This window comes from Hylobates moloch, unplaced genomic scaffold, assembly GCF_009828535.3.
Source record: "Hylobates moloch isolate HMO894 unplaced genomic scaffold, HMol_V3 SCAFFOLD_15, whole genome shotgun sequence".
NCBI classification, from domain to species: domain Eukaryota; kingdom Metazoa; phylum Chordata; class Mammalia; order Primates; family Hylobatidae; genus Hylobates; species Hylobates moloch.
In genome coordinates, this window is record NW_026652290.1 from 44,576,510 (window position 1) to 44,597,307 (window position 20,798).

Sequence of the window (20,798 nt, forward strand, 5' to 3'; positions counted from 1 at the left end):
TTGATTTAAAAATTAATCTATAATCCGAAAATTTCAACAAACTCCAACTAAAATGAACTCAAAGAGAAGCATATTGAGATACCTCATAATCAAACTATCTAAAACCAAAGTTGGAGAGACTCTTGAAAGCAGCAAGAAACAGGCAACTCCTCATGTACAAAGAATCCTCAATAAAATTAACAACTGTTTTCTCATCAGAAACCATAGAGACCAGAAGGCAGTAAGATGACAAATTCAAAGTAATAAAAGGAACAGAAGGAAGAGCAGACCTAGAATTCTATATTCAGCAAAACTGTCCTTGAAAATGAAAGAGAAATTAAGACTACCTCAGACAAACAAACTGAGTGAATTCATTACTAGCAGATCCACCCACTAAGAAGCACTAAAGGAGTCCTTTAGGCTGAAATAAAATGGCACTAGAGAGTAACTCAAATTCATACAAAGAAAAACAACTAAGGCAAATTTAAAGTCAGTGTGTAATGCCTTTCTTCTCTCTGATTTAAAAGACAACTGCATAAAAAGTAAGTATAAGTCTGTGTTGATGGGCTCATAATGTAAAAAGATATAATTTGTATGACAATAATAGCACAAAGAAGTGGGGGAGTAAAGAGAGCTTAACTGGAGTACAGTTTGTGTATGTCATTGAAATTAAGTTATAAAAACTCAATTTTTTTAAATTGAGAAGCTAACTGTAACCTCCAGAACAAATACTAAGAAAATGACTTTATATATACATATATAAATGAAACAAGGAAATTAAAATAGCATACTAGAAAATGCCTATTTACCACAAAAGAAGACAGTAATGAATAATAGAGGAATACACAGGATATAAGATATATAGAAAATACACAGCAAATGACAGACATCAGTACTACTTTATCTCAAGTTATATTAAATGTAAATGTGGCTGAGTGTGTGGTTCATGCCTGTAATCCCAGCACTTTGGGAGACTGAGGTGGGAGAACTGTTTGAGGTCATGCATTCAAGTCCAGCCTGGGCAACATAGTGAGACCCCATTTCTAGAAAAATTTTTTAAAATATCAGCCAGGCACGGTGGCTCATGCCTGTAATCTCAGCACTTTGGGAGGCCAAAGTGGGAGGTTCAAGACCAGCCTGGCCAACACGGTGAAACCCTGTCTCTACTAAAAATACAAAAATTAGCCAGGTATGGTGGTGGGTGCTTATAATCCCAGCTACTCAGGAGGCTGAGGCAAGAGAATTGCTTGAACCCAGGAGGCAGAGGTTGCAGTGAGCTGAGATCACACCACTGCACTCCAGCCTGGGCAACAGAACAAGATTCTGTCTCAGAAAAAAAATTAAAAAGAAGAAGAAAAGAAAGAAAACATGTATCAAAATGAAATAAGGGTGGGTATCGGGGGAACCTGCCCCTGATAATTCAATGAGTGTCTTTTTCTATTTTCCCTAAGTGTCGGCTGGTCTGAGAAATAAAGGGAAAGAGTACAAAAGAGAGAAATTTTAAAGCTGGGTGTCCGGGGGAGACATCACATGTTGGCAGGTTCCGTGATGCCCCCTGAGCCATAAAACCAGCAAGTTTTTATTAGCAATTTTCAAAGGGGAGGATGTGTACGAATAGGGTTTGGGTCACAGAGATCACATGCTTCAAGGGTGAAAGAAGATCACAAGGCAGAAGGTCAGGGCAAAACTAGAATCACTAATGAACTTCCATGTCCCACTGTGCATGCATTTTCAGTCTGACTAGAATTTGCCAGGCTGGAATTTTCTAATCCTAGCAAGCCTGGGCATGCTGCAGGAGACTAGGGTGTGTTTCATCCCTATCTACATCTGTGTAAGGCAGACACTCCTAGGGCGGCCATTTTAGAGGCCCCGCCCTGGGAATGCATTCTCTTCCCAGGGCTGTTAATTATTAATATTCCTTACTGGGGAAAGAATTCAGTGATATTTCTCTTAACCATTTTCGGTAATAAGAGAAATATGGCTCTGTCCTGCCCAGCCCACAGGCAGCCAGACTTTAAGATTATCTCTCTTGTTCCCTGAACATCACTGTTATCCTGTTCTTTTTTCAAGGTGCCCAGATTTCATATTTTTTAAACACACATGCTCTACAAACAATTTGTGCAGTTAATGCAATCATCACAGGGTCCTGAGGCGACATTCATCATCAGCTTACAAAGATGACGGGATTAAGAAATTAAAGTAAAGACAGGCATAGGAAATCACAAGAGTATTGATTGGGAAAGTGATAAATGTCCATGAAATCTTCACAATTTAGGTTCTTCTGCCATGGCTTCAGCCATTCCCTCCGTTCGGGGTCCCTGACTTCCTGCAACAGCAGGGGTAAGGGCAGCTCAAAGATCCTGAGGCCTTTTACCAGTTTGCACAGGGAGGAGGCACCAAAAGTCTGACTGCTAAAAAAACTTATACTCTTTTGCCCCATATTAGACTTCTGGGTTCCCTTCCCCTGAGCCCAATCCTAAGCCAATGAGTCTAAGGTTTGGGAAATTAACTCTTCCCAGTTTGGAGGATGCATCTGAAGGGAGCATCCCATGGTACAGAGATACGATTAACTATCAGTGAACAGGACAGAGGAGGAAAAAGGAGGCATTTTTTCAGAGAAGTCTCAGGGGTTCAGGATGCATTTGAAAGGGGTAGACACTGCAGATGAATGGCTACTCATCCAGAAAGAGGGTAGCAGGTGACCCTGGTTCCTTTCTCTTCCTAGCAAATCCCTTGGGTATGTGAGGGAGGAAAAGTTAGGTCTTCCTTTTTCTTTCCTCCATCCTTGTATCCCTCAGTCCCAGCAACTGCCGCAGGGTGCCATGCATGGGTGTCAAAATGGCTTTCATCCATGTTAGTAGGGGGTGGGGATTGGGGGTGGGAATATCCCTATCTCCCCTGCTGTCAGTAGCCCTTGAATTCCCTAGACTTCATTTATGCCATGGATTCTAGCATGACTTTTATCCATGAAACAGGAAGCTTGGCTTAACGGGCAGGAATTAGTCATGCTCACCTGCACTGTGCCTTTTAACTTCCGTTACTAACTGCCTCTGGAATCCTGGGATCCAGTTTTCTTTCCTACGGCTTTGACCCAAAGCTTGGAAGTGAGTTTGGGACAAAAATGTGTCTTGGGGCGATTGCATGGACTCCTTATCATAAGCGGCTCAATGCTAAGGTTAAGCTGTGGAATTGAGTACTCCTCCAACAAGGGAAAGAAAAGGATGTCTTGTGACACACCCAGATAACCAATGGCTATAGTTATGCTTGCTAAGATTTGAGTGCATGGGACTTGGCTTTGGTTAGCTCCCTTGGTCTTACCTTCCCAAAAAGGAAACCTCCAGGTGATGGGCATCCTATTTATTCCTATCACCTGGCAGGATTTGCAGCATAATTGCTCAGAACTAGAATATTGATCCAGATTTTTATATCACATCCCTTTTGTTCTTTCTGAGCTGCAGCCAGAGATTGCTAGTTAGTTCACAGGAACAAGCAGGGTTATTCTAAAATGTAGGCAAAAACTTAAAACCAACTAACAAGTCTAGAATCTAATGATGATAAGTTTTGAAATAAATTATAATTTCTCTCTCCCTAGTCATCATTTCTATTAAAAAATCATGATAGGACTGTGTTTTTTGCACAATAGAATTTAGTCTTATACTTTGCCTGATTATTTGCATAAAGTGCAACAAAAATGATTATTTATACATAGGCCTTTTAGATTGGCTTTGATGGAACTCTGTTCCACAAGAAATCTCAGAAAAGAACTTTTAAAGCTGAGCCCAGCCATGGGTTTGTATCCTCAAATACTTGTGAGTTGGGTAAACTCCTCTTCTCTTGAGGTCCCAATAGCATATGATTCCTGAGCCTGTTGGAAAGTGACATTCTTTACTCATCACAGGTTATGAACCCTGTAGGGGGACTGTGTAGACAAGAGTACAAGGCCAGTTTTCCCAAGGGGCTTTTATTGGCTCTGCAAGTCAAGCTTGACTTCTGATATGATTTGGCTCTGTGTCCCCAATTCTTATCTTGAATTGTACTCCCATAATTCCCATGTGCTGTGGGAGGGACCCGGTGGGAGATCACAGAATCATGGGGGTGGTTCCCCCATACTATTCTGTGGTAGTGAATGAATCTCATGAGATTTGATGGTTTTATCAGGGGTTTCCACTTTTACATCTTCCTCATTCTCTCTTTGCCTGCTGCCATCCATGTAAGAAAGGACTTGCTCTTCCTTGCCTTCCACTGTGATTTTGAGGCTTCCCTAGCCATATGGAACTGTAAGTCCAATTAAATCTCTTTCTTTTGTAAATTGCCTAGTCTCAGGTATGTCCTTATCAGCAGCATTAAAACAGACTTCCCTTTAACTCCTTAAAGGGAAGAATACCCTTCTAGTCTAAGCCTTGGTAAAACAACCGGTTTCTCCAATTGCATCCTGTTGCAAAGGAAAATGGATTCTTACTGCACTGATGCAAACAACTATATTGCCATAAGCCAAGAATACTCATGGATAGTTTCCAAATTCTAGAGGAACCAGGCAGAGAGAAACAAACATGCTCCAAATTTTGTTCACAGGAGTATAGCTTTCTTAATTATTAAAGACCATAAATAGCTCAAAATAAGTTTCCTTGGCTCTGAAAAACAAAACAAGGATTAGCATGTTCCAAGCAAAGTCAAAAAGATTTCTTCAGTTTTCTATTAGTTCAGTCCATCCAGTTAGCTCTTGCTTTGCTTGATATTGGTGAACATTTCAGCTCTTCATGATTCCTATATGTTTTTCCTTTATTCCAATGTCACAGTCTCCAAGGTTATGAGAAACCTGTATTTGAAATCACCTGTCAGAGTCCTATAGCTTAATATAGTCCATACTTTGAAAAGGATCAAAACAAGACAACAATTGTGAATAACAAAATGTCCAGAGTAGTTACAGAAACACAATTGGCAAAAACATTTGGTTATGTCTGTGGTTTAAAATAACATAACCATGTTAATTATGATTTAGCATATACTTTAGATATTAGAATTTTAGAAATCCCATACAACTTTAGAACATATATTAGTATTATCCACCAAAATATAACCTAAAGAAGATTGAACACCATTTTGGCAATCCCATATAACTAAACATGTCAAATAATCGTGTTTACCTCTCTTTTGGATACTCCAGGGGCCCTCTGTAGCATCCAAATGTCAGGCATCAGGAAAGACAATTTTGAAATGAAGTTTGATTTTGGGAAGTCTGTTGCATATGTTAGAAGTTTAAAACACTTGATGTTATGAAATAGAATTCCAGATTACCATCCAGATCGCCAAAATGATGACTCAGAAGTTTAAAAAACAAAAACCTTTTATAACCTTTACAAATTTTGCTAAAGAGAATATTGGTGCCTTAAGAGTACCTTGTTGTGCTTTTATTTCAATGCTCAATTTACAGAAAAATCATATAATACCCTTTTGAATTTAGTCAATATATTCACACATGGAATTTTTGCAAGATTAATTTTTACAATCCTTCCATCATTTGTTTAAACCTTCAGCTTTACCTTATCTAATTCAAAAATCATCCTTCAACCCTAGGCAAGGATTTACATTTCCATGCTTTTGTACAATCTTTTACTAAAAACACATCTTACTGTTCTTATGCACCTCGCATGTAAATCTATTTCCAGTACTTTCAATTTCATGTTATAATGGTCATTCTTAGCAATTTTTAACTTTAATGCAAAACCTAGTAATTTAATTATGTGCTGGGTGCAGCCAAGGTTTGACTCCTTCCAGCATAATTAAGGGCATGGTTAATTCCATATGTTCCCAGGCCTTACCAATTATGAAGCAGGCAAGTCAAACAGTTCTCAAAAACCAAAAAGGCGGTTTATAACCTTAAATCATTTGGCAAACTTAGTATCTGACCTGCATAATTTAGTTCACCTATTTACATTTTGAGGATATCTGCATTTCACCAATAATTTTCAAGGCTGTTTTTATTTCTCAAAGATTAAAGTCATGTGAACTAAAAGTTACCACAGCTTTTATTTTATCTTTAAAAAAATGTTTGATCCAAGCACTGTTGGGGACAAGCCCCCCAAAATCTGGCCATAAACTGGCCTGAAAACTGGCCATAAACAAAATCTCTGCAGCACTGTGACATGTTCGTGATGGCCATAAAGCCCATGCTGGAAGATTGTGGGTTTATGGGAATGAGCTCAAAGAACACCTGGCCCACCCAGGGCAGAAAACAGCTTAAAGGCATTCTTAAGCGACAAACAATAGCATGAGCAATCTGTGCCTTAAGGACATGCTCCTGCTGCAGTTAACTAGCCCAACCTATTCCTTTAATTCGGCCCATCCCTTCATTTCCCATAAGGGATACTTTCAGTTAATTTAATATCTATAGAAACAACGCTAATGACTGGTTTGCTGTTAATGAATGTGTGGGTAAGTCTCTGTTCAGGGCTCTCAGCTATGTAGGCTGTGAGACCCCTGATTTCCCACTTCACACCTCTATATTTCTGTGTGTGTGTCTTTAATTCCTCTAGCGCTGCTGGGTTAGGATCTCCCCGACTGAGCTGGTCTTGGCAAAGCACTGATCTTCCTTTAGGCCGATGAATTAGAGGTCTTTTTATAGACATTACACACACAATGCATATATAATAAGAGTAGCAAGAGAAAATGGAGAAAAATAATTTAGTCAACGGAGAAAAAACCCTTTTCCAGCAAAACAAGATCCAAGAAAAGAAAACATAAAGGCCTTTTAAATATACCTATAACCTGGATATCCACTTTTAATTAAGCTGAGCACTCTTTAAGAAAATCCTTTTAACTCCCCTATTACCTGACTTCAGCCCTGCCACCTCCCTTGTTACCTGACTTTAGCCCTGCCAAGAGGCCAATATTTCTGGCTTTCAAATCTTACTGAAAGTAACCTTGCAGGTGAAACCAACAAGCCTCAATTAAGACTATGATTTAACCGTGAGTATATGAGGTATTTTCAAAGGGGGTAGGCAGTTCTCACAAAATTTAGAATCTTTAAAGATGACCCAGAGAAAGGAAGATTTAAGAAAAAGCCTAGACGTTGTTCATGGAGAAGAAGAGAGTCAGCAAATGGCAAAAGTCACACAGCTATCAACCTTAAAGTACTCAGTCCCTAAGCCAGCATTGAACCCCGGCCACCATTGTAAAATGGCAGAGGCTAAACAAAGCACTGCCACATGGTTACAGGCCAGCTTCCAAGGGCATAAAGCAAGATGGAAGCCTTCAGCAAAGTTTGCTACAGACCATTCACAAAGGCGTGCAAAGCATACCAGATTGGCTACAGCTTAAGACCAACCTCACAAATCCTTTTTCATAATCAAAATTTTGCAGAGACTATAAACAGTGATCCTTCTCATTCCTGGCCTAGTAAAACGTCTTCGAAAAGGAAGAAAAAACAAAAAAAAATACCTTCTCACTTAAAAGTTTACTGCTGACAGGGTAGAGAAAAGGAAAAAAAAAGTTTAAAGTGCAGGATTGGAAAGACGCCTTGGGGAAGAACCTCTTATTCTTATACAAACGGGTTCCTAGTCCTGGCCGGGAGGAGGGCAGGGGAGTCCCCGCTTGCCCATTCATCCCTCGAGCCTGCAGCCATTGGGGTGGGCTCGTGCACAGTTTCCTCTACCTCAGAAGAAGTCTGAGGACAAAAAGGCTTAGAAGTGAAAGGGAAAAAGAATTTTTGGTTCACATCTTACCCCTCCTCAAGCCCCACATCTGGGCGCCACAGTGTTGCAGAACTTTGCTCCTTAGTTCAACTAAAACTGGATTCTTGTCACACGACCAGAAAAATTTAGGCACGCGGACACATGGAAGGGTGAGTAGAGCAGGATTTTACTGGGCAAAAAGGGAAAAAAAAGAAGAAGAAAAAAAAAAAACTCAGCAAAGCAAGATGGAGTCCTGCTAACAGGCCCACCACCCCACAGATTGAATCCCCGGCCACCACACAGAAACTGAAGAGTCCAGGCTTCTCCTGGCTGCAAACGGCCCAAACTTCCCCCGGCTCCACCCGGTTCTCCCAGTGCACAAGCCAGTGGGAAGTTCTCTGGGGACCCTCCCTCTTATCCTCCCCCTGCATCTATCAATAGCAAAACATCTGGAAGCAGATAAAGCAGTGTTTAGAGAACAATTTATAGTTGGGAAAAACTGTATTATAATAAAAAAGGAAAAGCCGGATGTGGTGGCTCCTGCCTGTAATACCAGGCTATAATACTCCACAGGCTGAGGCGGAAGTATGGCTTGAGCCTAGGAGTTTCAGGCTGCAGTAAGCTATGATGGTGCCACTGTGCTCCAGCCTGGGTGACAAAGCAAGACCCTACCTCTAAAAATAAATAAATAAAGATCTAAAATCAATAACCTAACTATACCCCCTAAGAAATAGGAAAATAGGCCAAATGTGGTGTAGTCCCAGCACTTTGGGAGGCAGAGGTGGTTGGATCGCTGAAGCCCAGGAGTTCCAGACCAGCTTGGGCAGCATGGCAAAACCCCTTCTCTACAGAACAATACAGAAAAGTTAGCTGGGTGTAGTAGTGCAACCCTGTAGTCCCAGCTTCTAGTCAGGCTGAGGTGGGAGAATTGCTTGAGCCTGGGAGGTCGAGGCTGCAGTGAGCTGTGATCTCACCACCGCACTCAGGCCTGGGCAACAGAGCAAGACTCTGACAAAAAAAAAGAAAGAGAGAGGGAGGGAGGGAGGAAAGAAGGAAGGAAAGAAGGAAGGAAGGAAGGAAGGAAGGAAGGAAGGAAGGAAGGAAGGAAAGGAAAGAAGGAAGGAAGGAAGGCAAGACAAGACAAGACAAGACAGAACAAATTAAATCCAAAGCAAGTATAACAAATGAAATAATAAACATTTGAATGGAAACGAATGAAATACAGAATAGAAAAATAGAGAAAATCAACAAAACCAGTTGTTGATTCTTTGAAAATATCAACAATTTTGATGAATCTTTAGCTAGTCTGACCAACAAAAAAGGAGAGAGAAGATTCAAATTACTAAAATTAGAACTGAGAGAGGAGACTTCACTACTGACCTTACATAGAATAACAACGGTTTTAAAGAAAACTCTAAATAACTGTATGCCAACAAACTACATAACTTAGAGGAAATGGAGAAATTCTTGGAAACAAAAACAAATTAACAAAACCAGCTCATGAAGAAACAGAAAATATGAGTAGACTTATAACAAGACAAAAATAACTGAATTAGTAACTTCAGAACATCCCATAAACAAAAACTCAGCTACAGACATCTTCACTAGTGAATTTTAACAAATATATAAGAATCCTTACAAACTTTTACAGAAATTAAAAGAGGAGAGAACATTTCCAAACTTACTTATGAGGCCTGTATAAGCCTGATACCAAAACGATAGACATCACAATAAAAAGAAAACCACAGAGTAACATTTCTTATTAATACAGACGTGAAAATCCTCCAAAACTACTAGCAAATTGAATCTAGTAACACATGAAAATGATTATACACCATGACCAAGTGGAACTATCCCTGGAATACAGGTTAGTTTAACATTGGAAAATTAATTAATCAATTAATGACAATCAATTAATGTAATGCAATATTAATAAAATAAAAGATAAAAACATAATTATATCACTAGATGCAGAAAAATCATTTGACAAAATTCAACATCCAATATTCAAGAAACTAAGAATAGACAAAGAAACTAACAAAGAATATTTTACAAAAAAACACTGACAAATCCTACAGCGAATATTATACTTAACTGATGAAAGTCTGATTGCTTTACCACTAAGACCAGTAACAACATAAGGATACCCACTTTTGCCACTCCATGCAGCATTGTGCTGGCAGTTCTAGCTAGGGCAAGTAGGCAAAGAAAATAAAATACAGGCATCTAAACTTAAAAGGAAGACATTAAACTATATTAGTAGATGATACAATCTTGTGTATAGACTCATGTATACAAGCTACTTGTACATAGGTGCATTTCTATATCCATAATCTTGTATATAGAAAATCTTAAGGAATTCACCAAAAAGAAAACACTGGAACTAACAAACCAGTTCAGTAAGGATGCAGGATTCAAGATCGTCATTTCTAGTTTATAGAAATATTTCTATAAATTAGCAGGGAACAATCTGAACATGAAATTAAGAAAACTCCATTTAGAATAGCATCAAAAACAATAAAATACTTAGGAATATATTAAGAAAAGAAATAAATCCAAAATTTGTACACTGAAAATCCAAAAAACTTGTACACTGTTGAAAGAAATGAAAGAAAACCCAAGTAAATAGAAACACATTTGTGTTAAAGAATCGAAAGACTTTTTATTTTATTTTATTTTATTTTATTTTATTTTATTTTATTTTATTTTATTTTATTTTATTTTATTTTATTTTATTTTATTTTATTTTATTTATTTGAGATGGAATCTCGTTCTGTCACCCAGGCCGGTATGCAGCAGCATGATCACAGCTCACTGCAACCTCCACCTTCCAGGTTCAAGCAATTCTCCTGCTTCAGCCTCCCGAGTAGCTGGAACTACAGGCATGACCACCACACTTAATTTTTGTATTTTTGGTACAGACAGGGTTTCACCATGTTGGCCAGGCTGACCTCAAACTCCTGACCTCAAGTGATCTGCCCACCTCAACCTCCCAAAGTGCTAGGATTACAGGTGTGAGCCACCGTGCCCGGCTAGAAGACTATATATTTTAAGATGGCAATATTTTCCCCAACTTGATCTAAAATTCAAAGCAATCCATATTAAAATCCCAGCTGGTTTCTTTGGGAAATTGGCAAGCTGATCTAAAATTTATATGGAAATGCAAGAGACCCAGAATAACCAAAACAATCTTGAAAAAGAATAAAGTTAGAGGACTTATGCTTCCCAGTTTCAAATCTACAGTAGTCAAGACAGTATGTCACTGATGTAAGAATAGAAATGATTATGAGTGGAATAGAATTGAGGGTCCGGAAATAAGCCCTCACATTTATAGTCAGTTGATTTTTGATGGGAATGCCAAGACAATTCAATGCAGAAAATAATAATTGAGCATCTTATATGAATTTGGGGTATTTGTATATCTTTTTTTTGAGAAATAGCTATTCAGATTTTTTGCCTGTTTTTAAATTGTATTATTTGTATTATTGAGTTATAAGTGTTCTTTAGATAGTCTGGATACAAATCCCTTCTCAGATATATGATTTACAAATTTTTCTCCCATTCTCTGGGGTGCTTTGTAATTTTTGGATGCATCTTTTGAAAAACAAAAGTTTTTAATTTAATAGTGTCTAAATTGTCTATTTTTTATTTTGTTGGTTGTGCTTTTTGTGTCATATCTAAAAATCCATTGCCTATTCGAAGGTCACAAAGATATATGCCAATGTTTTCTTCTAAGAATTTTATAGTTACATGAGATATATGATCTATTTTGAGCTAATTTTTGAATATGGTGTGAGGTAAGGGTAGAACTTCATGCTTGTCTTCTAGATAGCCAGCTGTTCCAGCATTGTTTGTTTAACAGACTATTCTTTCTTCCATTGATTTCCAGTGACACTCTTGCCAAAAATCAACCAACTGTAAATATGAGGGCTTATTTCTAAATTCCCAATTGTATTCCAATGATCTGTACATTTTTTCTTATTCTAGTATCACACTATCTTGATTACTAGCTGTGTAGTAAAATTTGAAATCAGGAAGTGTGAATCCTCCCACTTTGTTATTTTTCAAGATTGCTTTGGCTCTTCTGGGTCCCTGGAATTTCCAAATGAAATTTAGCATCAGCTTAATAATTTCTGCAAAGAAGCCAGGTAGAATTTTGTTAGGAAATGTGTTGAGTCTAAATAAGTCCAGGGAATATTGTCATCTTAAAAATACTAGGTCTTCTAATCCATAAACATAGATGTCTTTCCATTTACTTATGTCTTTTAAAATTTCTTTCAACAATGTTTTATAATTTTCAGAGTACAGCTTTTGCACTTTTTTGTTAACTTTATTCCCATTGTATTATTATTATTATTTTTTGAAACGGAGTGTCCCTCTGTTGCTCAGGCTGGGGTGCAGTGGTGTGATCTCTGTTCACTGCAACCTCTGCCTCCCAGGTTCAAGCAATTCTCCTGCGTCAGCCTCCTGAGTAGCTGGGATCACAAGCACCCATCACCACACCCGGCTAATTTTTGTTTTGTTTTTGTTCTTGTTTTTTTTAGTAGAGACGTGGTTTCACAATGTTGGCCAGACTGGTCTTGAACTCTTGACCTCTAGTGAACTGCCAGCCTCGGCCTCCCAAAGTGTTGGGGTTACAGGCATGAGCCACTACATCCTGCCCCATTTTACTTATTTTGAGGCATTGAAAATGAAATTGTTTTCTTTGTTTTTTGTTTTTGTTTTTGTTTTTGTTTTTGAGACAGAGTCTCACTCCATCACCCAGGCTAGAGTGCAGTGGCACATCTCTGCTCATTGCAACCTCTGCCTCCCAAGTTCAAGCAATTCTCCTGCCTAAGCCTCCTGAGTAGCTGTGATTACAAGTGTGCACCACCATGCCTGGCTAATTTTTGTATTTTTAGTAGAGATGGGGTTTCATCATGTTGGCCAGGCTGATCTCAAACTCCTGACCTCAGGTGATCCACTTGCCTCAGCCTCCTAAAGTGCTGGGATTACAGGTGCAAGCCACTGCACTGGGTCAAAATTGTTTTCTTAATTTTCTTCTTTGTTTGTTCATTCCTGCTGTATGAATACACAGTAGATTTTTGTATATTGGTCTTGTATTCTACAACGTTGCTAAACCCATTTGTTAGTTCTCAAAGCTTTTTACTGGATATTTAGAGTTGTCTGTATATGAGATCATGGTATCTGCAGCTAGAGACTTCTTTCTTTCTTTGAAATCTGGATACCTTTTATTTATTTAGTTTTTCCTAATTGTGCTGGCTAGAACCTCCAATACAATGTTGAATAAAGTGGTGGGAGTGGTCATCCTTTTCTTATTTCCCATCTTAGCACAAAAGCCTTCAACTTTTCACCATTAAGTGTAGTGTTAGCTGTAGGTTTTTCATAGATGCCTTTTATGAGGTTAAGGAAGTTCCCTTCTATTCCTAGTTTTTGAGTGTTTTTATCATCAAGAGTTGAATTTTGTCAAATTATTTTGAGATAATCGTGTGGTTTATTTCCTTAATTCTACTGATAAGATGTATCATATTAATTTATTTTCTGATATAAAATCAACATTATATTCTTAGGATAAATCCCACTTGGTTATGGTTATAATCCTTTTAATATATTACTGGATGTGGGCTGGGCATAGTGGCTAATGCCTGCAATCCCAGCACTTTGGAAGGCTGTGGCGGGAGGATCACTTAAGGCCAGGAGTGTGAGACCAGCCTGGGCAACAAAGTAAGACCTCCATCTCTACACAAATTTTTACAAAAAAATTAGCTGAATGTGGTGGCACACACCTGTAGCCCCAGCTACTCAAGAGGCTGAGATGGAAGCATCAATTGAACCCAAGAGTTTGAAGCTACAGTGAGCTATGATTGTGCCACTGCATTCCAGCCTGCACAACAGAGTGAGACCATGTCTGAAAAAACAAACCCCAAAACTCCAGAAAACCAAAAACATATATATTGCTAGATTTAATTTGCTAGTATTATGTTGAAGATTTTTACATTTCTATGTACAAGAGATATTAGTGTGCAGATTTGTTTTCCTGTATGTACTTGTTTAGTTTCGGTATCAGGATAACACAAGCCTCATAGAATGTATTGAGATGTGTTCCCTCCTCTTCTATTTTTGGAAGAATTTGTTGGGAAATGGTATTAATTCATCTTTAAATGTTGGTATAATTCACTAGTAAAGTAATCTATGCCTGGGTTTTTCTTTGTAGATAGTGTTTAAATTACTGTTTCAATGTTTTTATTATTATAGATGTATTCAGGTTTTCTGCTTATTCTTGAGTCAGTTTTGGTAGCCAGTATCATTCTAGAAACATGTCCATTTGATTTAGGTCATCTAATTTGTTGGCATACATCTGTTCATAGTATTTCCTTATATTCCTTTTTATTTCTCTAAGGTGGGTAGTAATATACCCTATTTTATTCCTGATTTTAGTAATGAGTCTTAGTCCTCTTTTCTTGATCAGTCTAGCTAAACATTTGTCAATTTTGTTGATCATTTCAAAGAAGCAACTTTTTGTTTCATTGATAATTGTTATTATGTTTCTATAATGTATTTCATTAATTTCTGCTATAGTCCTTATTTCCTTCCTTCTGCTTGTTTTGGATTTTTGCTCTTTTTTTTCCACTGTCTTAAGGTGGAGTGTTAGGTTATTGATTTGAAATATTTCTTTTCTTCTCTTAAAGTAGGCATGTATAAGTTTCTCTCTAACTGCTGCATTAACTGAGTCTCATGTTTTTCTATGGTGTGTATTCATTTTTATTCAACTGTAATATTTTCTATTAATAATTTCCTTTGTGGTTTTTTTCAGTGATCTATTAGTTTTTTCAGAGCTTGTTTTTAAATTTTTATGTATTGGTGAATTTTCCAATTTATTTCTATTATTAAATGCTATCTGGTGTTTTTATGCTTCTAGCATGAAAAAACTGCTTTAGTATTTCTTGTAGGAAAAAATTGTGCCAGCAATGAATTATCTGACTTTTTGTTTATCTGGGAATGTTTTTATTTCACCTTTGTTTTTAATTTTTAATTTTTTTTTTTTTTTTTTTTTTTTTTGAGATGGAGTCTTGCTCTGTCACCCAGGCTGGAATGCAGCGGTGCAATCTTGGCTCACTGCAACCTCTGTCTCCTGGGCCCAAGTGATTCTCCTGCCTTGGCTTCCTGAGTAGCTGAGATTATAGGCGTGCACCACCATGTCCAGCTAATATTTTGTATTTTTTGTAGAGATGGGGTTTCACTGTGTTGGCCAGGCTGGTCTAGAACTCCTGACCTCAGGTGATCCACCTGCCTCAGCCTCCCAAAGTGCTGGGATTACAGAAGTGAGCCACTGCATCTAGCTATTTCACCTTTATTTTTGAAAGATAGTTTTTCTGGATATGAGTCTTGGCTGTTTGTTGCGGGGGCACTTTGAATATGCTATCCCACTGCCTCCCGTCCTCCATAATTTATTATAAGAAATCAGATGTCATTCTTATTAGGGTTTCTTTGTATGTAACAAGTCATTTTCTCTTGCCACTTTCAAATTTTTCCTTTTGTCTTTTATTTTCAGCATTTTTACTATGATGCATTTGTACACGGGGATCTCTCTGCATTTATTCTACTTAGAGTTGGTTGATCTTGGATGGGTGGAATTTTTCTGCTCCTTTCTCTCCTCTCTTTCTATTACTCCAATTAAGTGTATGTTGATATGCTTAATGGTGTCCCATATTTCTTAAAGATTTTGTTTCTTTTTCTTCATTCTTTTTTTTTTTTTTATTTTTTTAATTTTTATTATTTTTTTTTGAGACGGAGTCTCGTTCTGTCACCCAGGCTGGAGTGCAGTGGCGCAACCTTGGCTCACTGCAAGCTCCGCCTCCTGGGTTCACACCATTCTCCTGCCTCAGCCTCTCTGAGTAGCTGGGACTACAGGCGCCCACCACCACGCCCAGCTAATTTTTTGTATTTTTAGTAGAGACGGGGTTTCACCGTGGTCTAGATCTCCTGACCTCGTGATCTGCCTGCCTCGGCCTCCCAAAGTGCTGGGATTACAAGCGTGAGCCACCGCGCCCAGCCTTTTTCTTCATTCTTTATTCTCTCTCTTTTGGATTTCATACTCTCTGTTGATCTATCTTCAATTATGCTATTCTTCTGCCAATTCACATCTACAGTTGAGCCTTTTTAGTGATTTTTTTCACATCAATTACTGTACTTTTTAATGCCAGAATTTTAATTTTTTTTAAATAAAGTCTCTTTATTGATATTGTCTGTTTGATGAAACTTTGTCATAATCTTTTTTTACTTCTTTAAGCCTGGTTTGCTTTAGTTCTTTGAACACATTTATAATGATAGACTTAAAGTCTTTGTCTGTTCAATTCAATCTGGGCCCTCTCCTAAGCAGTTTCCATTGCCTGTTTTTTTCCCCATGTGTGTGTCACACTTTGTTTCTGTGGGTATAGGAACTGAAAGAAACAATTGTTTATAATGCAGAATATTCTACAGGGCCCTGTTATTTGTATCAAAACCTGATGCTTGGAAACTTTTGGTTTTATTTTAAGTCATCCTTCATCAGGATTATGTGAAGAAACTGGATTTTAATCACATTTCTCTCCTTTGATGTTGGCTGTCTTCTTTGATTGCTTTTCTTTTTGCTAGTACTATTGGGTGGGTCTGGAGCTGCCTCATCTTGGAACTCCTCAGTTTAGGCGGTTGACACTCACTCTGCTCAAGGAGAAGCTTCCTAGAAGTGAGCTTCCTCTAATCCTTCTTTCTTTGCCTATTCTTATAGTATTGCTTCTGAAATATGTTTAATCCATGGCACACAGATGATATATATTTGTCTAGCATCCTAGGGTAAATGAAAAAATCCACTTGTAGCTTGAGATGTCCTGCTTGGGGATTCTGACCCAAGTGTCTCCAGTACACCAGATGATAAGTTCTACCCTGGGCCAAGATAAAGTTTTAGGTGTAGGGGAGAGGGACAAGGAAATGACTCAGTCCGCTTTTGGTGTAAGCCTTCAGCCAGATATCCAGAATACATGAGTTAAGCTTACAAACACCCAGATTCACTCCCTGCCCTTCAGAGGCCAACTCCTAAAAACTACATCACCTAGGCTTCTTTGTCAACTGTCTTCTGGCTGGATTTAGCCAATGGGATGCATTAATGGGAGACTGTGGAGCAGAAGGAAGGGAAAGGCAGCTGTCTCCCTCTGGCTTCTCCCTTGGGTGTCATTCTCGTGTTATTGGAAATGGCTCCATCTCCTTGGTCAGTCCAGCTCCCTCTGTGCAGTCTCCGTTGTGATTCCAGCTCCTGTCAGACACCTCTGACCCCTGGGTTTTATTAATCCCATCACCTCCTTGCATCCCTTGAGCTTTTGGGCATGCTGCATTTGCTAATATCTGTGTTGCTTTATGATTCTTTGTTTGTATTTTCAGCAACTCTATCAAATAATTAGTTCCCCATTAATTTCACTCTATTGAATATCTGATGTGGGCTGTTTCCCTGACTGCACTCTGACTCAGACAGCATGCTAACAGCGTATACATGGCCTTACAAATATCCCCAGCTGGTAAAAAAGGATATTCATTGGATTGACCTTATTCCCTGTTGACAGATCTTCATCATAAACCTGTGGCAGCAGGAGGCAGAATTTGGGAGCCCGAGTCCTGGCCAAGCATTATTTACCTGGCCAATAATGGGGAAGAACAGAGATTTGGAAGAACAGAACATATCTGCCTGGCAACCCCCTACTCATCCTTTAAAATCCAAATGTCTTCACTCTTGGTCACTGGCCTTTTTTCCTCCCACTTTCTTCAGGCTGACTCAGTTGCTCCCTCATCTGTATTCCCAAAACAGTTTTCATAAGTATACTGTAGCACTTTTTTGCACTGGAGTCACTTGTGGACCTATTTCCCCTATTAGTTTGCTGAGGGCAGGAACCTGGTCTCTGTCAACTCTGTACTTCCAGTGCCTTACTCAGAGTCCAATGCCTGGCACATAGAAGGCAATGACACAGTTCCACTGAGTTCAGTGTTTCCCTAACCTGGCTGCATATTGGGATCACTTAGAAATATTTTTAACATGTTGGTTGTCCAGTCTTCACCCCAGGCTAATTAAATCAGCATCTCTGAAGATGGGGTCCTAAGCACTGGAATTTTTAAATGACTCCCTGGGTGAATTTTTGTGATTCTGGGATTATGAGCTTGTGGTTTAGCTGATTGCTTTACCTTAGCACACTTCTTCTTGCTGATGAGTCCTGGCATAAATCCCAAATTCCTCTACAATTTAATTCAATTAAGTAAGTATGTTTGAGCGCCCACTCTGTGCCAGCCACTGTGCAAACAGATCCTTGCTACGTAAAGTGTGCTGTGTGAACCAGCAGCATCAGCATCACCAGGGAACCTAGAAATATGGAATGTCAGGCCCAGGCCTACTGAGTCAGAATCTGCATTTAACACGATCCCCAAATGATTTGCATGCACATTAAGGTCTAAGAAACAGTGCTGTAGATATCACATGAATGTCCAGTTCCTTGCACACTGTGAATTTTATTTCCTTTCTCAATCACTCTGCTTTACTTACTACCCTTAAAAAGGTGTCATATTGTATTCTCTTCTCCAGCTAAAATGGACGGTCCAGTGTGAAGCAGGTTGAGACTAGGGAGGGATGAAATGAGATAGTGGATAGAGGATTCCCTGGGTGTGGAGGGAAGAGGGAAGGTGTGGTTGGCCGTTGGAAAGATGGAAGCATTTCTTGGTACATTGAGGATCAGGATATGAGAGGTCTTTGGGATGGGATGTTTGGTAAGGATGACTCCTGTTTCCAATATTGCCAATTCCTTAGGAAAGATCCAGGTGTACTAGAGGAATCCTCAGGCCTGTGTGTTGGAGGGCTAGAGCAGATCTGGTTGCCAGAGCCTGGCATTAATGCCTTTCAAGATAGAGTAAATAAAGCAGCCTCATTAACCTCATGCTCTTAGGACCAAGGAACAGAGGGACATTTTTTAGGGCTGGCCCATTGGACATCACAAGTTACCCACAAAGGTAACATTTAAAAAATTCTCTTAATTTCACAAATATTTAAAGCCTAATTCTCCTCACAATGATTTCAGAATCTGTTGACTGCTATCTGTCGCCAGAGATGTGGTGCACGCCTCAATCAAACACGTGTATATGTGAATAACAAACACAACTTTCAGGGGCAATACTTTCAAGAATGGTGCCAATGCGATCTGTTGTTTTCTATTGTATTCTCCTAAACTTATCATTGGATTGATTTCATCACTCAATAATGAATTGCAGCCCATAATTTGAAAAAACAATGTTTTCCACAGAATCATGGTAAATTTGCAAGGAAAGCAGTTGGACACATTCAGCCTGAACTTGTCAAGCTGACCCTACTCCTTTTAGCATAATTTAGCATGGAATCCTTACCTGGCTTCAAAGCTGTATGCTCTGGACACGTACATGACTTCATCTTGCTAAGTCTCAATTCCCCATCTGAATGTGGGTATAATTATATCCCCACCCATTTATCCTCCCCATATCTCTCCCCTACCTGAGGACACCCCTGGCCATCCCACAGGTAGTAATGACTGCTAGGTCTCTGGACCTAAGGTGTTATGTGTGGTGATGGGCAGAATACACCATCAGAGCCTGGGGATGAGGACAGCACCCTCAGGAGCATTGCAGCTCAGGAGGCAGATTTGGAAATGACAGTATATAAAAATATAACCCCTACTCACTGGCACAGGAAGGAAAAGGTTTCCCTCCATATTCAGATCTTTTTTACAACTTTATTAAGGTGAAACTGATATATAAAAAACTGCAAATATTTAATGTGCACAATCTGATGAATTTGGACATATGCATGCACCTGTGATACCATCACCACAATCAAGGTAATAAACATATTCATCACCTCCAAAAGCTTTCTAGTGTTCCTTGGCTTAGAAAAAATCTTTGATATCTGCAGAGAGAAAAAAGCAAGGACAGTAATGTGGTTTGGCTGTGTCCCCACCCAAATGTCATCCTGAATTGTAACTCCCATAATTCCCACACGTTGTGGGAGGAGCCCAGTGGGAGGTGATTGAATTATGAGGGCGGGTCTTTCCTGCGATGTTCTCATGATAGTGAATGAGCCTCACGAGACCTGATGGTTTTAAAAATGGGAATTTTCCAGCACAAGCTCTCTTCTTTTGTCTGCTGCCATATGAGACGTGCCTTTCACCTGCCACCATGATTGTGAGGCCTCCCCAGCCATGTGGAACTGTAAGTCCAATAAACCTCTTTCTTTTGTAAATTGCCCAGTCTTTGAGTACATCTTTATCAGCAGTGTGAAAACAGACTAATACAGGCAAATATTATAAAAAGTTACCAGCAACTATTAAATGTCATTGGCTTTACACAGTGAAGGTTTATTTCTTAATTATATCACAGTCTCGTGGGTGGCAGTAATGGCTCAGAGATCTAGGCTCTTGTTTTTTGTTTTTTTTTTGTACAAATTTATGGGGCACATGTGCAGTTTTGTTACATGCATAGATTGCATGGTGGTCAGGTCAGGGCTTTTAGGTTAGGTTATCTATCACCTGAATAATGTGCCTTGTACCCATTAACTAATTTCTCATCATGCACCGCTCTCCTTCTGATCCAGGTTCTTTAATTCAAGGCTTGCACAGCCACTGCAAATGAGGAGAAAATCGTGGGACAGTCACACTCAGACACCAACACCACTTCTGCTCACCTGATCAGCCTAACTGCAACGGTGGCTGGTAGGTAAGGAGACCATGGTGTGGTGAGAGGAGGGTGAGTCCCTCACTGCCTCACCTAGAGGTGAGGAAGAAGAGAAGGTGATGTAACCATCACCTTATCACCAAAAGCCAGCCCACTCTCCAAGAAGGAAAAACACACAGAAGTTCCTTTATTAGCCATTGGATCTGAAATCCTACAAATGATGTCAGTGGCATTCTTGCTTTGACATTTTGACTTATTACTGAAAATAATGTGCTAAAAAGACCAAACCACGCCTCACTGACAGCCCCCTGAAAGCTGAGGTCTGCATGGAGAAGAGCTGTTGCATCCCACTCTAACTAGTTATATCTGTCTTTGACTCATGTTCCCCTACCCAGGGGGAGGTAATGGGTGGGAAGATGTGTACAGCTTAGCCCAACC

The 20,798-nt window shown here is 39.2% G+C and overlaps 1 long non-coding RNA gene across 1 annotated transcript; it reads left to right on the forward strand.

The window, feature by feature from the left end:
• Positions 1–305: 305 nt before the first annotated feature.
• On the forward strand, positions 306–20,365 carry LOC131381370 (uncharacterized). The gene is made up of 3 exons (XR_009210071.1): positions 306–521; positions 19,810–19,898; positions 20,281–20,365. It is a non-coding gene; the product is annotated as an uncharacterized LOC131381370 (long non-coding RNA).
• The last annotated feature ends 433 nt before the right edge of the window (positions 20,366–20,798 follow it).